General features: G+C 38.5%; 1 pseudogene; it reads right to left on the bottom strand.

Annotated features, from left to right (window-relative positions):
* Nucleotides 1-5,792: 5,792 nt before the first annotated feature.
* LOC121490464 lies at nucleotides 5,793-6,435 on the bottom strand (annotated as a pseudogene).
* Nucleotides 6,436-17,766: the final 11,331 nt, after the last annotated feature.

Genomic DNA, 17,766 nt, shown 5'->3' with positions numbered 1-17,766 from the left:
TCAGGCACAGGACCTCATTTTCAGTCTATAAACCCTGTGCTCTCCTGCAGCTCACACCCACGCTGCTCCTCTTGGGCTCACTGATTGCAGCTGACTTTCCTGCTCCAATGCCTGGGAACTCTGCTGCTCTCAGGCACCTCTGTTCTTTCCGTGAACCTGGGGATCCTGAGACCACACTGTCCCACTTAGGATTCCACCTCACTTGGACCCCTGAGCGCCTCTCAGGCAGGGATGTCCCTCACCTGAGCAGATTTCTAAAAGTTCCGATTTTGTGCTCTGCTGCTTTATTACTTTTCAGTAGCCGGCTCCCTCCCCCCATGGTTTATCTTCCCTTATATCTCCTCGGATTCGCTTCTCTACACCTCCTACCTTGCAGAAAGTGATTGCTTTTCTATTTGTAGAATTCCAGCAATTCTTTTCCTAGATCTCTGGTTGAGTTCGCAGGTGTTCAGAATGATTTGATAGCTATCTAGCTGAGTTCCTGGGAGCAGACAAAACTAAGATCTCCTACTCCTCCACCATCTCAGACTCTCTCCTGAAAAAGATTTCTTAAATAGGACACAAAAAGTGCACTAACTGTGAAAGAAAAGATCAATAAGTTGGACCAAACTGATATTAATACCAACTGTTCACTAAAGACACCATTAAGAAGGTAAAAAGGCAAGCCAGGGGATTTATATCCAGAATATATAAAGAACTCTTGCAGGGGTACCTGACTGGCTCAGTCAGTAGAGCATGTGACTCTTGATCTCAGGGTCATGAGTTTGAGCTCCAAGTTGGGGGTAGAGTTTACTTTAAAACGTTAAAAAACAACAACAACAACAACAAAAAACCCTTTCAGATCAGTGAGACAAAATACAGACTACTTTAAAAATGGATGTTTGAACGGATTTCACAAAATAACTACTAATACATGAAAAAGTACTCAAATTCACTAGCAGTCAACGAAATGACTAAGAATGACTAAGATCACAAAACTTGACCATATCAACTACTGACAAGTGGGGCTACTGGGAACTCTCAGACATTGATGGTGGGGATGTAAATTGGATGACCAGGTTGGAAAACTCTTTGGCAATATATCTAATTGAGTATACACACACCCTAAGATCCAGAAATGTTACTCCTAAATATATAACTGCAGCAATGTGTCCAAAACCATACCAGAAGACATGTACAGAAATAGTATTCATATTAGCCTCAAACTGGATACAACCCAAAAGTAGAATGGATAAATAAACTGTGATATTCATATAATTAAACACTATTGACAAAAAGGGATGAACTGCAACTATATTCAACCACATGGGTGGATTTCCCAAACATAACATTGAGCAAGATAAAAAAAACTCATGCGGTAGGATTCTGTTTACATATGGCTCAAGAACAGGCAAAACTAATCCTTCAACTTTTTTTTTTTACTTTTTATTCAATTATAATTTAAGTAGAGAAAATGCACAAATCTTAAATGTACAGGGTAATTTTTACATAAGTAAATACTTGTGATAACTATCACCCAGATCAAGATATAGATGCCTCAGTAGGCATATCCTTCACCCAGATGACAACTTCCACCATTAACCACCGTTCTGACCTATTTGTACCGAGAACTAGTTTTTCATATATTACTATTTCTTGACCTGATTGTTGATTACATAGATGTGGTCACTTTTTATTATTCATCAATCTGTACACTTAGGATTTATACACTTCTCTGTATGTATACTTAAATAAGAATTTTTATTTATTATTTTTAAAGATTTTATTTATTCATTCATGAGACACAGAGACAGGCAGAGACATAGGCAGCAGGAAAAGCAGGCTCCCTGCAGAGCCCGATGCAGGACTCCATCCCAGAACCCTGGGATCATGATCTGAGCCAAATGCAGATGCTCAACCACTGAGCCACTCAGGTGCCCAAATAAGAATTTTAAAAAACTTAATGATTCTGTGACCTACGGCCCCTCAAAGCCTGCATAGTGACTAGAATTTTATTCAGACATGCTTTAAGCCCTGGTTTCTTTTATTTCTGCTACTGTAGGCATACTTCATGATTTTATGACTCTGTTTAAATAAAGACTCACATTAAAATCGGAGGTGAGACCACTTAAAAACTACTGTTTAGGGGATCCCTGGGTGGCGCAGCAGTTTAGCGCCTGCCTTTGGCCCAGGGTTCCATCCTGGAGACCAGGGATCGAATCCCACGTCGGGCTCCCGGTGCTTGGAGCCTGCTTCTCCCTCTGCCTGTGTCTCTGCCTCTCTCTCTCTCTCTCTCTGACTATCATAAATAAATAAAAAAAATTAAAAAACAAAACAAAACAAAAAACTACTGTTTACAGTTCTATAAAAATCACTGCTTTTCTGTGAGGAGAGATGATGGATACATGAGCTGATCTTTCTCTCTCAGCTTTCCTGGTCTTCTAAAGAACAACCTGAAAACACCCTGAAGAGCTGGGGGGAGGGACTTGACAATGAGCAAATGAAAGCATCTTAGTAAGACCCAAACCCTTTAGATTAAGGTATGGTCCCAAATTTGGTCTTCAGTATGAAAGTCTGACACTAAGACCCCAAAGCAGAATCTCTTCTCATGTCTAATGATATTGTTTGTGTTGAGTTCATTAGTTTCATGCTGGGACTACCTGTAATTCTGCTGCTTTCTGAGAAAACCTACAGAAGGAGTGGATACCAATGGTTATTAATTTTGGAGGCTAATGTAGGAATAGACTCTTTGTTGTTTTTTATCTCTTCCCCCTCCCTCCTCATGTTGCACACTCTCCTATTAAGACAATACCAAGCTGTTATTATGGCTAATATTAAGGGATATTATTTTTACATGAGTTAGTTCCAATTTAATCTCCATTTCATAATATTACCACAAAATGAATTGGTGGCTTTAAAAAAAAAATCACGTGTAGAAACAATTAGTTTGGGATATTGTGTCTCCACAATTTAGGTAGAATTTTACTCTTTGAAAAATTAGAAGTAGTTAATTGCGCTCAGATTATGACTCTCTCCCGAGGAAAGTACTTTGCAGACTAGAGTTATTAGTCCCACTTCATAAGTGAAAAGGTGAGCATTGAAGAAATTTCGTGCGCTGTGTAAAACTAGAGCCAGGAATGAGGCTTAGGATTTCTGGTTCTTATTCTTGCACCAAACCATCTGACCACAGGCAATTCCTAGAAGTTAGCTGTGGATACGGGAATTTGTCAGGATAACCTTAATGAATATGCAATAGTAAAAGAGAATCTTTAATCTGTGCAATCCTCTTTTACATTCCATTTAAGAAGCGCTATTTAACATATACTATAACTAAGATATGAAGCCTTACATTTCAGTCTCAGCTGGTAACCCCCGTCACCTGAGCTAGAAACCTCGTAGTCTTTCTTGACTCCGGCCTTTCTCATGTCCATTTAAATTTTAAATTCTGTCAGTTACTCTTTTTTTCTTTTGAAATAATTTCAGGCTTATAAGAATAGGGCAAATATAGTTTTTTCTTAAACCATTTCAATGAATTGCTGACATGGTGCTCTAACAACCCACAACACCCCTGGAGATTCATTCAAGTTGTTGTGTGTGCCTGTAGTTGATTCCTTCTTATTCCTTAGTAGATTTCCAGAGTGCCATAGTTTGTTTACGTGTTGAAAGACATCTAGGTTGTTTCTAGGTTTTGGCTATTATAAATAAAGGTGTTATATAACATTTGTGTGCAGGTTTTTGTATGGACATTAGTCTTTATTTCTCCAGGAGGGCAGCTGCTAGGTTGAATGGTCGTTGCATGTTTAATTTTATAAGAAACTCCCAAATGTTTTCTAGAGTGACTGTTATCACATTATATTCCCATCAGCAATGTGTGAGCGATCCATCTTTTCCACATACTCACCAGCATTTAGTGCTGTCACTGTATTTTATTTTGGTTATTCTAATAGGTGTGTAGTGACATGTCATTGTGGTTTCAGTTTGCGTTTCTTTAATGGTCAATGATGTTGAACATCTATTCATGTAGTTATTTGCCTTCTGAATATTTTCTTTGATGAAATGTCTGTTCATGTCCTGTGCCCACGTTCTGATCTATGCAATCCTCTTTCACATTAAATGTATAATATCACATTTAGCATATACTTTAAGATACGAAAACAGATTCTCAGTCTCATCTGATAGCCCCTGTTCACCTAAGCTAAAAATTTGGGAGCCATTCTTGGCTCCTGCTTCTCTCATGTGTCACTCCTGTCTCACATTCTTTTTTTTTTCTTTTAAAGATTTTATGTATTTATTTGAGAGAGAGAGAGAGCAAGCGAGCATGCACAAGTTGGAGGAGGTGCAGAGGAAAAAGGAGAAGCAAACTCCTCACTAAGCAGGGATCCTGACGCAGGACTCGATCCCAGGACCCTGGGATCTCAACCTGAGTCAATGGCAGATGCTTAACTGACTGAGCCACACAGGCACCACCTGTCTTGTGTTCTGATTGGATTATTTATATTTTTACTATTGAGTCTTGAGTATTCTTTATATATTCCAGATACTAGTCCTTTCTTAGTTAAAGGTTTGGAATCATTTTCCTCCAGTCTATAGCTCATTTCTTCATCCCCCTAGAGTCTTTTTAAAATTTTTTTATTTATTTTTTCTCCTAGAGTCTTTTATAGAGCAAATTTTTTTTTATTTTGATGACAACCAATTTATCCATTTGTCCTTTCATAGATCATATTTCGGTGTCAAGTCTAAGAACTCTTTTTCTAGCCTGAGATCCCTAAAACTTTTATTTTTTTTCTAAATGTTTTACATTTTTAGGGGCACCTGGATGGCTCAGTTAGTTAAGTGTCTGCCCTTGGCTAGGGTCACAATCCCAGGGTCCTGGGACTGAGCCCCACCTTGGGCTCCTGCCTCAGTGCAGAGCCTGCTTCTCCCTCTCCATCTGCCTGCCATTCCCCCTGCTTGTGCTCTCTTTCTCTGTCAAATAAATAAGTAAAACCTTTTTTAAAAAAGTTTTATATTTTACATTTAAGTCCAGGGTCCAATTTTGTTGTAAATTTTGTAGAAGGTATGAGGTTTTGGTAGGTTAATTGATTGTTTTTTTTGTTTTTGCATATGGATGTCCAGTTGCTCCAGCATTATTTGTTGAAAACGCTGTCCCTCCTCCATTGAATTGCTTTGATAACTTCATCAAAAATCAGTTGGTCATTCTTGTGTGGGTCTATTTTTTGGGTTCTCTCTCTCTCTCTCTCTCTTTTTTTTTTTTTTTTTACAAAATAAGACAAGCTTTATTTAGCAAAAACTGGTGTCTGTGTGTGGGGCGGGGGAAGCATGGCAGAAGTGTGCAGGGGCTGAAGGTGAAAGGGTCAGGGGTCTACAGCACAGCTGGGACAGAGCTCAAGATAGTGGAGTCAGAGGTCAGAAGACTTGGAGGCAGGCAGTTCTCTGGTGACTTATCATCTGCTCTTTTAAATGCTCAAGAGCCCCCAGGTGTTCCAGAGGCCTGACCAGTAAGGGACAGGCTGAAAGCACCTGAACAGCAGGCAGCCTTTATGTTGGCCCACAGCTCCAGGCTGGTTTCCATGATGGACATGTCCAGGGCGGAGAAATATCCAGAAACTCAAGCATCGCCTCCTTGGTTCCCTCATCCAAAGGTGAGAAATACCAACAGCAGAGCTCATGAGAGACTTGGGTTTCTTGGTTATCAAATGAATTAAAAAAAAAAACAAAACCCTCTCCGCAAAAGCAAAAAAAAGATAAAAACAAGCCCAAAGCTGTCTAAATCACCATCACGATTTCTCCAGCTTAGGGGGTTAGACTGAGAATTAGACATAATTCTTAGTGGGGTACTCGGGGGTACCCTGAGAGGTGGCATGTGCAGTGGCTGCTGAGTGTCGGGCTTGAGCTCCAGGAACCCCCAGAGGGGCAGGTGCAGCACAGAAGCCCCCCCATCCAGCAACAAAAGGCCAGAGGCTGCCCAGCCCAAGTAGAAGGAGGCTCTCAGCTCCCACTTTTGGGCATCCAATACGAGGGGGTTGCTGAAATCCTGGATGATGGTGTGGGCCGTCCAGCAGACGGGGATCAGGGTCAGGACCCCTGAGATGACAAAGATGATCCCAGAGACTAGCACCAGAGGGGCCTTGGAGTCCTTGTCTTCCACACAGGTGGTGCACTTGGCTCCCGCGAGGTAGACTAGCAGCCGGAGCAGGGCCAAGAGGAGGGCAACCACATGGGGGGGGGCAGCCTGGGGCAGGGCCTGGGGCAGTGCAGCAGGGAGTTGTACACCTTGCACTGCATCTGGCCTGTGTTCTGCACCACGCAGGACATCCACAGCCCCTCCCACACCACCTGGGCCACCACGATGCTGGCGGTCACCTACCACAGGGGCAGGGCACAGGACACCAGGGCATTCACCCAGCCAAGCAGCATCAGGGTGATCCCCAGGATTTGCAGGCTAGCAGAAGCCATGGCAAAGTGGAGGTGGACAGGAGCTGTGAAGAGGTCCACCAGGATTCGTAGGAGCCGCCGAGTGTGTGGGTTCTCACAGAATTGAACAGAATTGATCTGTGATCCATTGTATCCATTGATCCATAGATTAATGGAACAGAATATTCCACCAGTATCTCACTCTCTAGATCACTAGCTAAATAATAAACCTTAATACTGAACAGAGTGATTCTTCTCAGATGATTCTTCTCAATTGATTCTTATTTTTCAAGATTGTTGATTTTTTAAAAAATATTTTTTTATTTATTTGAGAGAGAGAGAGAGAGAGAGAGATAGCAAGAGAGAGCAAGAGAGAACACAAGTGGGAGGGAGGAGCAGGCTCTCCACTGAGCAGGGAGCCTGATGTGGGACTTGATCACAGGACCCAACGATCATGACCTGAGCCCAAGGCAGACACTTAACAGACTGAGCCACCCAGACACCCTGATTGTTTTTTTTTTTTTTTTTAAGATTTATTCATTTCAGAGAGCGATGAGGGGAGGGGCAGAGGAAGAAGAGAATCCCAAGTGGACTCTCCACCGAGCATGGAGCCCAATGTGGGGCTCAACATCATGAACCCGAGATCATGATCCAAGCCAAAACAAAGAGCTGGTTGCACAACTTACTGAGCCACCCAGGCACCCCTGCACTGATTATTTTTAAGCATGTTGAACCAGCCTTTTATACTTCGAATAAATACCACTTGGCTATGGTATGCAATTTTTTTAATATGTTGCTGGATTAGGTTTGTTAATATTTTGTGGGGGATTTTCGTATCTAAATGAGATATTGCGGGATATTGGTTTGTAGTTTTCTGTTTTTGTGCTGTCTTTGGTTTTGGTATCAGGGCAAACTAGCCTCATAAATAAGTTGGAATATGTTCCCTCCTCTTCTATTTTCTGGAAGAGATTATGTAAAATTGGTGTTCTTTTTGGGAATATTTTATTTATTTACTTGAGAGAGAAAGAGAACATGCGGGGCGGGGCGGGGGGCACAGAGGGAGAAGAAGCAGACTCTGCTGAGAGGGAAGCCCAATGTGGGGCTGGATCCCAGGACCCTGAGATTTTGACCTGAGCAGAAGGCAGACACTTAACCAACTGAGCCACCCAGGTGCCCCAAATTAGTGTTAATTCTTTGGATGTTCTGTTGAATTCCCTGATGGAACCACCTAGAATTGAAGATTTTTGTGTGTGTGTGGCAAGGGAAGCTTTTAAATTACAAATTGAATTTCTTTAATGGCTACAGGACTACTCAAGTTGTCTATTTTTTCTTGATTGAGTTTTGGTAGTTTGTGATGCTTAAGCAATTTATCCCTTTTTCTGAGTTGTCAATTTTTTTAAAAGATTTATTTATTAATGAGAGACAGAGAGAGAGAGAGAGAGAGAGATTGAGAGAGAGTGTGGCAGAGGGAGAAGCAAGTTTCATGCAAGGAGCGGGACATGGGACTCGATCCCAGGTCTCCAGGATCAGGCCCTGGGCTGAAGGTGGCACTAAACCGCTGAGCCACCTGGGCTGCCCTGAGTTGTCAATTTTATAAAAATAAAATTGTGGTATTGCTTTTTTTTTTTTTTTTTTTTTGTGGTATTGCTTTATCACTTGTTTAGCAACCGCAGAATCTGTAGTGATATTCCCATTCTTAATTTTGGTAATTCATTTTATTCTTCCTTTTTACTTTGTTAATCTTGCTTAAGATTGATCACCTTTATTGTTTTTTTCAAAGTTCCAGCTTTTTGGCTCATTAATTTTCTCCATTTTTTTTCTGTTTCAAATTTGTTGAAATTTGTTGATTTATCCTCTTTATTATTTTCTTTTTCTGCATGCTTTCAGGTTTTTTTCCTCTTCTCTTTCTAGTTTCTTGATGTAGGAATTTAGATTATTGATTAGATTTGAAGCCTTTTCTTTTTTTCCTACACAGCATTTAGTGTTATGAAATTTCCTGATCTCAGTCCTGCTTTAGCTAAATTCCACAAATTTTATATGTTATATATATATTTTTAAAGATTTTATTTATTCATGATAGAGAGAGAGGGCGGGGGGGGGGGCGGAGAGAGGCAGAGACACAGACAGAGGGAGAAGCAGGCTCCATGCAAGGAGCCTTATGTGGGACTCGATCCTGGGACTCCAAGATCATGTCCCGGGCTGAGGGCAGGTGCTAAACTGCTGAGCCACCCAGGGATCCCTTATATGCTATATTTTATTTATCATTCATCTATGTGCTTTTGGCTTGAGACTTCCTATTTTACCCACATATTATTTAGAAGTGTGTTGTTTAAATTCTGCATGTTCAGAGATTTTCTTGGTATTGATTTCTAGTTTGACTTCATATGGTCTGAGAACATGCTCTGTATGATTTTAACTCTTACATTTGTTGAGATTTGTTTTATGGCCAGGGATCTGGTTTGTCTTGGTGAGTGTTCTGTAGGTATTTGACAAAAAAAAAAAAAGTGTATCCTGGTGTTGTTAGGTGTTGTCTGTTAGATTCTGTTGATTGATTGTGTTGTTGAGTTCTTCTATATCCTTACTGATTTTCTGCAGAAGAAGTTCTACTAATCATTAAGAATGGAGTGTTGAGTTCCCCAACTATAATTGTGTGTCTGCCTATTTCTCCTTTCAGCTCAATCAGTGTCTGCTTCATGTGTTTTGTGGGTTATGTATATTATAAGCTTCATTTGCTTCATGGATTCACATTTAAGATTGTAATGTGATCCCACTTCTGACCGCCCCCCCCCCCAAAAAAAGATTGTAATGTGTTCCTGGTGGATTAACACTTATCATTTTACCTTTTATCATTATGTAAAGTCCCTTTTGTCTCTAGAAAATTTATTTGCTCTAATGTCTAATTTATCTGATATTAATAGAGCCACTCAGATTTTTTTTTTAAACTCATGACCCTAAGACCAAGACCTGATCTGAGATCAAGAATTGGACATTTAACCCAGGTGCCGCATATTATTTTGATTAAAGTTTGCATCCTTCTTCCATCCTTTTACTTTCAATTTATTGATGTCATTGTATTTGAAAAGAGTTTCTTTTGGACAGCAAGCACATTATCAGGTGATTATTTTTTAATCCACTCTGATCTCTTTAATTGGTAATCTTAAACCATTTTTTAAGGTAACTATTGATGTGTTTTGACTTTTTGTCTTTTCAGCTTGTTTTCTTTATTTATCATTCCTCTGTTTCTCTTTTCTTAGATACTTTTAAGAATTTCTTCTTTATTTATAGAGTTTTTAGGTATATGGCTTTGCAGTTTTCTTAATGGTTTCTCTAAGTAATTCAATATACATTCATAACTTATCAAAGTTTACTGGTATTGATGTTATTAATCTTTGTTTTCTTTGCCTCCAATAGTGGCTGACTGTAAACATGAATTGTCTACTCCTGGATTGAAGATTTGAGCACTTGTGATGATGCCACTTCACTGAAGTAATCTCACAATCTGCAGCTTTGTGCAGAGCTTAAAGAGGATGTTTTCTGAATATTTGCAGAAAAAGACTCAAGATTCCTGCCCTTCCTTTTATTTATTGCTCCTAGTGTTTTAGCATTCACTCACTATTTCACACAGCCACATGGAAAAAGAGTTGTTTTTTTTTTTTTTAAGATTTTATTTATTCATGAAAGACACACAGAGAGAGACAGAGACACAGACAGAAGGAAAAGCAGGCTCCATGCAGGGAGCCCGATGTGGGACTTGATCCCGGGACTCCAGGATCATGCCCTGGGCTGAAGGCGGGTGCTAAGAATTTTGAACTCTGTAGCAGAAAGAAAAAGAATTTTTGAACTCTGGAGCAAAGAAGGAATGGAACTGGCTTTGGCAGTAACCAAATAGTATTTGAATACCCATCTGTGTTTCAGTTGTCATTGCATGTACGCCAATTTCAGTATCTTACCTAGAATAATGATAGGAGTATCTCTGGAGCTGATATATTTTTTTAAATTTTTATTTATTTATGATAGTCACACACACACAGAGAGAGAAAGGCAGAGACACAGGCAGAGGGAGAAGCAGTCTCCATGCACTGGGAGCCCGACGTGGGATTCGATCTCGGGTCTCCAGGATCGTGCCCTGGGCCAAAGGCAGGCGCTAAACCGTTGCGCCACCCAGGGATCCCTCTGGAGCTGATATTATGCAGGAAAGGCTGTACCTAAACCCATAAGGCATATCAATTTGGTTACTTCTTCATCAGGTTCCAGCAAATTGCTGATTCCAGTTGCTTTTCTGCAAGCAACTATCAACCTGCTGCTAAGACCTGCTTTGTTGGTATTGTTTTCTGTGGAGTGCATTAAAACTCTCTTTTATTCAAATGGTTTAAAAACACATAGTAACTACTATTCCATCTTATCTGAGCATCTTTTATAATAAATAAAAGAGAACATCTGAATCTCTTATATGTTCAATAGCTTCCTTTTAGCTGAAAAATGATGAGAGGGGCCCACCATTGTTTAATGCTCAGCTAGTAATCCTGTTATATGATGCTTAACTATAATGACCTTATTGAACATACAGCTAAAGAATGTGAATAAAATATTGAATGTTTGTGATTCCTTAATCATTCTTTACCTTATTTGTTTCATGCAGTGACAATTGCATGACCCCTAAAAGAATTTCTATTCTATTAGTGTTTCATCAGTCAAATTCACTGTGCTATTAGTTTTAGGGAGATCCAAAATCACCTCAGCTACCAAGGAGAGTAGAAGGAGAGTTGATTTAGTCATTATTCCACAGAGCTGTCAAACTTAAAGATGCCATGTTTTCTCCACATGCCCAAATGTCTACATAAACAACACCAAAGGAACACATTTTTAAAAAAGCACTACCCTTTTTGTGCTCAGCAAATTAAATTCTGGAAAATATTTTCCAAGACCTTGTGTTTTTGAAGAAACTTTATACCTAGGATTTATAGGTTGGGAAATCTCAAAAGATTTTTTCTTTTTACTTCACCTAGGGAAAGTGGTAGAAGTTTTATCAGTGAAATCATAATATGGTTTGGCTACTTCATTTTTCTCTAAAAGTTTCCTTATTTATTTATTATTTATTTTTGTTTTCAAATTTCTACTTAAGTTCTCATTAGTTAACAGGTAGTATAATATTGTTTTCAGGGGTAGAATTTAGTTATTTATCACTTACATACAACACCCAGTGCTCATCACAAAGGGTGTCCTCCTTAATACCCATCATCCACTTAGCCCATTTCTTGCCTACCTCCCTCCATCAACCCTCAGGTTGCTCTATCATTAATAGTTTCCTATGGTTTGTTTCCCTCTCTTTTTTCCACCTTCCCATATGTTTATATATTTTGTTTCTTAAATTCCACAAATGAGTGAAATCATATGGTATTTGTCTTTTTCTGACTTATTTTACTTAGCATAATACACTCTACTTCATCCATGTCCTTGCAAATGGCAAGATTTCATCCTTTTTTGATGACTAATATTTCCATATACACACACACACACACACATACCCCATATCTTCTTTATCCATTCATCAGTCAATGGACATCTGGGCTCTTTCCATAGTTTGGCTATTGATAGTGCTGCTATAAACACGGGTGCATGTACCCCTTCGAATTAGTATTTTGTATCTTTTGGGTAAATACCTAGCAGTGCAATTGCTGGATTGTAGGGTAGTTCTATTTTTTTGACTTTTTGAGGAACTTCCATACTGTGTTCCAGAGTGGCTGCACCAGTTTCCATTCCATTCCAACCAATAGTGCAAGAGGGTTTACCTGGCTCCTTATCCTTGTCAGCACTTGTTTGTTCTGTTAATTTTAGCCATTCTGACAGGTATGAGGTGGTATTTCATTGTAGTTTTGATTTGTATTTCCCTGATGATGTGTGATGTTGAGCATCTTTTCATGCCTCTGTTAGCCATCTGGATGTCTTTGGAAAAATGTCTATTCACGTCTTCTGCCCTTTTAATTTTTTATTTTTTTAAAAAAGATTTTATTTTTTCATTCATGAGAGACAGAGAGGCAGAGACAAAGGCAGAGGGAGAAATAGGCTCCTCGCAGGGAGCCTGATGCAGGACTTCATCCCTGGGCTGGGATCACTCCCCAAGCCAAAGGCAGATAGATGCTCAACCACTGAGCCACCCAGGTGTCCCATCTTCTGCCCTTTTAAAAACTGGATTACTTCTTTTTTGGGTACTGAGTTTGATAAGTTCATTACAGATTTTGGATACTAATCCTTTATGAGATATGTCATTTGCAAATATCTTCTTCCATTCTGTAGGCTGCCTTTTAGTTATGTTGATTGTTTCCTTTGCTGTGCAGAAGCTTTTTATCTTGATGAAGTCCCAATTGTTCAGTTTTGTTTTTTTCCCCTTGCCTCTGGCTACGTGTCTAGTAAGAAGTTGCAACAGCTGAGGTCAAAGAGGTTGTTGCCTGTGTTCTCCTCTAGGATTTTGATGGTTTCCTGTCTCACATTTAGGTCTTTCATCCGTTTTGAAATCACCTTTGTACATGGTGTAAGAGAGGGGTCCAATTTCATTCCATGCATGTAGCTGTCCAGTTTTCCCAACAGCATTTGTTGAAGAGAATGTCTTTTTTTTTCTATTGGTTACTCTTTCTTGCTTTGCTGAAAATTAATTGACCCTATAGTTGTGGGTCCATTTCTGGGTTTTCTGTTTTGTTCCATGGATCCATGTGTCTGTTTCTGTGCCAGCACCACACCATCTTGATCACTAATGCTCTGTAATATAACTTGAGGTCTGGCGTCTAATTGTGATGCCTCCAGATGTGCTTGTCCTTTTCAAGGTTGCTTTGGGTACTTGGGTCATTTGTGGTTCCATACAAATTATAGGATTGCTTGTTCTAGCTCCATGAAAAATGCTGGTGGTATTTGGATAGGGATCGCATTAAATGTGTAGTTTGCTTTGGGTAGTATAGATATTTTAACAATGTTTGTTCGTCGATTCCATGAGCATGGAAGGTTTTTCCATTTCTTTGTGTCATCTATAATTTCTTTCATCAATCGTTTATAGTTTTCATAGTACACACCTTTTACCTTTTTGGTTAGGTTTATCTGTGGGTATCTTATTGTTTTTGGTGAATTGTCAATGGAATCAATTCCTTGATTTCTCTTTCTGCTGGTTAATTATTGGCATATAGCAATGCAACAGATTTCTGCACAATGATTTTGTATCCTGTGACTTTACAGAATTTGTAGATCAGGTTTTTTTTTTTTTTTGGAATCTTTTGTGTTTTCTATATGGAACATCATGTCATCTGCAAAGTGTAAATGTTTGATTTCTTTCTTGCTGATTTGGATGCCTTTTATTCCTTTTTGTTGTCTGATTCCTGAGGTTAAGACTTCCAGTACTATGTTAAATAGTAATGGTGAGAGTAGACGACTTTCCTGTCTTGTTCCTGACAGTGGAGGAAAAGCTCTCAGCTTTTCCCCATTGAGGATGATATTGGCTGTGGGTCTTTCCTCCATGGCCTTTAGGATGTTGAGGTATGTTCATCTATCCCTGCTTTGTTGAGGATTTTTCTCAAGAATGGATGCTATGTTTTGTCAAATGCCTTTTCTGCATCTATAGAAAGCATCATATGATTCTTACCCTTTGTTTTATTAATGTGGTGTATCAGGTTGGTTGATTTGCAAATATCGAACCACGCCTGCAGCCCAGGTTAAATCCCACTTGATGGTGGTGAATGATTCTTTTAATGTACTGTTGGATTCGATTTGCTAGTATTTTCTTGAAATTTTTTGCGTTCGTGTTAATCAGGGATATTGGTCCGTAGTTCCATTTTCTAGTGGGGTCTTGTCTGGTTTTGGAATGATGGTAATGGTGGCCTCACAGAATGAGTTTGGAAGTTTTCCTTCCATTTCTACTTTTTGGAATAGTTTGAGAAGAATAGGTATTGATTCTTCTTTAAATGTTTGGTAGAATTCCCCTGGGAAACCATCTGGCACCGGACTTTTGTTTGTTTGGTGATTTTTGATTATTGATTCAATTTTTTTGTTGGTTATGGGCCTGTTCAAATTATCTTTTTCTTCCTGCTTCAGTTTTGGTAGTTTATATGTTTCTAGGAATTTATCCATTTCTTCCAGATTGCCCAGTTTGTTGACATATAATTTTCCATAATATTCTCTTATAATTATTTGTATCTCTGTGGTGTTGGTTGTGATCTCTCCTCTTTCATTTGTGATTTTATTTATTTGGGCCCTTTCTCTTTTCTCTCTGATAAGTCTGACTAGGAGTTTATCAATTTTATTGATTCTTTCAAAGAACCAGGTCTTAGTTTCATTTAAATGTTCTACTATTTGTTTCTATATCATTTATTTCTGCTCTAATCTTTATTATTTCCCTTCTTCTGCTGGCCTTATCCTTTATTTGCTGTTTCTTTTCTAGCACTTTCAGGTGTAAGGTTAGGTTGTGTGTTTGATACTTTTCTTACTTCTTGAGGTAGGCCTGTATTGCTATATACTTCCCTCTTATGACCAACTTGCTGCAACCCAGAGGTTTTGAACTGTCATGTTTTCATTTTCATTTGCTTCCATGTAGTTTTTTGTTTCTTCTTTAATTTCCTAGTTCACCCATTCTTTCTTTAGTAGAATGTTCTTTAACTTCAATGTATTTGTGCTCTTTCCAAATTTTTTGTTTGACTTCAAGTTTCGTAGCATTGTGACCTAAAAATATGCATGGTATGATCTCAGTCTTTTTGTACTATTGAGGGCTAAAAGTTTCCTTTTTTAAAGATGCTATCTATATTCCTTATTATAGCTGAATTCAAGATAGGGTATAATGGATGTTGTAGTACTTGATACAGGAGTTAAATTTTGAAGTAGCAAAGTTGAGATTATGCTTTCATATGATGTAAAGAACACTCAAATAAGTATTCTTTAAAACATTTTTTTGAGTATAGTTGATACACAATGTTACATTAGTTTCAGGTGTACAACATACTGACTCAACTTCTGTATGTTATGCTGTGTTCACGGAGTAGCTACATCTATTACAACAACACTACCACAATACCACTGACTATATTCCCCATGTTGTACTTTTTATTCCCATGACCTATTCATTCCATAACTAAAAGCCTATAATTTCCCACTTCCCTTCATCCATTTCACCCATCCTCCCACCTCCTACCCCATCCCTTCTAGCAACTATCAGTTGCTCTCTGTGTTACAGGTTTGATTCTACTTTTTACTTGTCTATTCATTTGTTTTGTTTTGAAAATTCCACATATGAGTAAGATCATATGGTATTTGTCTTTCTCAGTCTGACTTACTTCACTTAGCATAATACCCTCTAGGTCCATCCATGTTGTCACAATGACACAATCTCATCCTTGTTCATAGCTTAATAATAATAATCCATTATATATGTGTGTGTGTATGTGTATGTATATATATATATATATATATATATATATATATATACACCCATATTTCAATTTTGAATTTTTTAGGAACCTCCATACTGTTTTCCACAGTGGTGGCATCAATTTACATTTGTACTTGCAGTGCGTAATAATTCCTTTTTCTCCACATCCTCATCAACTCTTGTTATTTCTTATCTTTTTTTATTTTAGCCTTTTGACAGGTGTAAGGTTGCCAAATAAGTATTCTGTTTTTGGAAGTCTCATGGCTAAAATGAAAGTAAGTAACGAAAACTTCAACACGGTTCTTACAGGTTATTTTGTGTTATGAATGCAGGCTAGTAACACCAAATGCTTCTACAAATAACAGAATTATAAGAGAATCCCTTTTATTCTACATTATTCTTTAAAGTTTTATAAACATATTGGCTCAAAAAATGTTTCTTTGAAAGTGATCCATCTACTCCACTCTTTCTAAATCTTCATATTAAGTGCAATCTATTTTCCTATTTAACAATTGGAAAGTTTCACATTGATTTTATATGCAAAATTGTTAGCTTTTACAAGTCATCATTGATTATTGTAGTATTTTATTCTTGCAATAATACATATGTATTAATATATATTTCATCTAAGGTTGACTTTCCACTTAAAAAACACATAAGGAAAATTTATTCAATGTTACAACTAGAAAGCTCACTCATTCTGGAAAACAAACGTATCTAATACTAAGAGTGAAACCAAATCACATACCTTGTTTATATAATTGTGGCTGTTACACCAGTTAGGTAGGATAGTGATCTCTGCTTTCACAGGATCCTTGATTACACAAAGGTTCAGTGTTACTAGATATATTAAAATGGGCAGTGGATTAAAGCCAAAGTCAATTGCCAGATTCTATGTGAATTCTGAGACTGAACCCAAACTTCAGTATATGCATAGTATTTATTTATTATATAACTTGTCCTATGGCACTAAAATATTATGTATGTTATGAAACAAATAAAACATGAAAGCAGAAGACAGAAGTTTTAATATTTTCTTCCTGTATTCCAGTGAATGATCTTGTGTGCACCCTGGGTTGTATGCACCTCACCTTGGGGGACCAATAGTAATTGACCTATAATAAAGTTCAAGTTCCCTAACCTGATGGAACATGGCCCTTGAGATCTGGTCACTGTTTTATATGTCACCTCTCCTTGCCTTGACCTTATCCTCCAACAACACTGAATTACTTGTAGTTCCCTGCCTCTGTGCCTTTGCTCTATGCCTAGAATTCCATTTTCTTTCTTTGCTTGGCTAACTCTGTTCATCATTTTGTCTTATTGCAGACACTGCACTCTCCAGGAAGTTCCCTGACACTCCTTTGTTCCTCCTTTGAGACTGTGTTAGGCGTCCCTCTTCTTGGCTCTCAAATTCCTAGTGTGTAGTTTTATTCTTACACTTATTAATTCTATTTTTGTTGTCATTGGGAACCCTGAACTGATTTAGCTTATGTTTTTGCATCCTTGGAGGATTGGGGCTGAAATAGAAGTTGAGTTACAGAAAAGGAGAAAAAGTTGTATTTTCTATACATTTGAAAGGTTTTCAGGCTGAGGTTTGAACCCACCATCCTTACTGATCCTGGCCCTTGGCACAAGGAATCATACTTTACCTGGGGGTTAGGTTCAATGATGCATAAGGTGAAGATATATATACATATATCACTAGTATAGTGCTAAGAAATAGATGGCACTGTCAAAGGAAGATATTTGAGGAGAATTTACTAAGGCCTTGTCTTTGATTTACTGTATTTTCTTTACTCTCACATACATTTCTTTCTTAAGAAAGATTTTATTTATTTATTTGAGAGAGAGACAGAGAGCAAGAGCAAGCATGAGCATGAGGGAGGAGGAGAAGCAGACTCTCTGCTGAGCAGGGAGCCCTACATGGGGCTCGATCCCAGGATTCCAAACTGAGCTGAAGGCAGATGCCCATC

Source organism: Vulpes lagopus, chromosome 5 (assembly GCF_018345385.1).
Source record: "Vulpes lagopus strain Blue_001 chromosome 5, ASM1834538v1, whole genome shotgun sequence".
Lineage (NCBI taxonomy): Eukaryota > Metazoa > Chordata > Mammalia > Carnivora > Canidae > Vulpes > Vulpes lagopus.
Note: the sequence above shows the minus strand (reverse complement) of the source record. Positions and strands in the feature narration are given on the sequence as shown.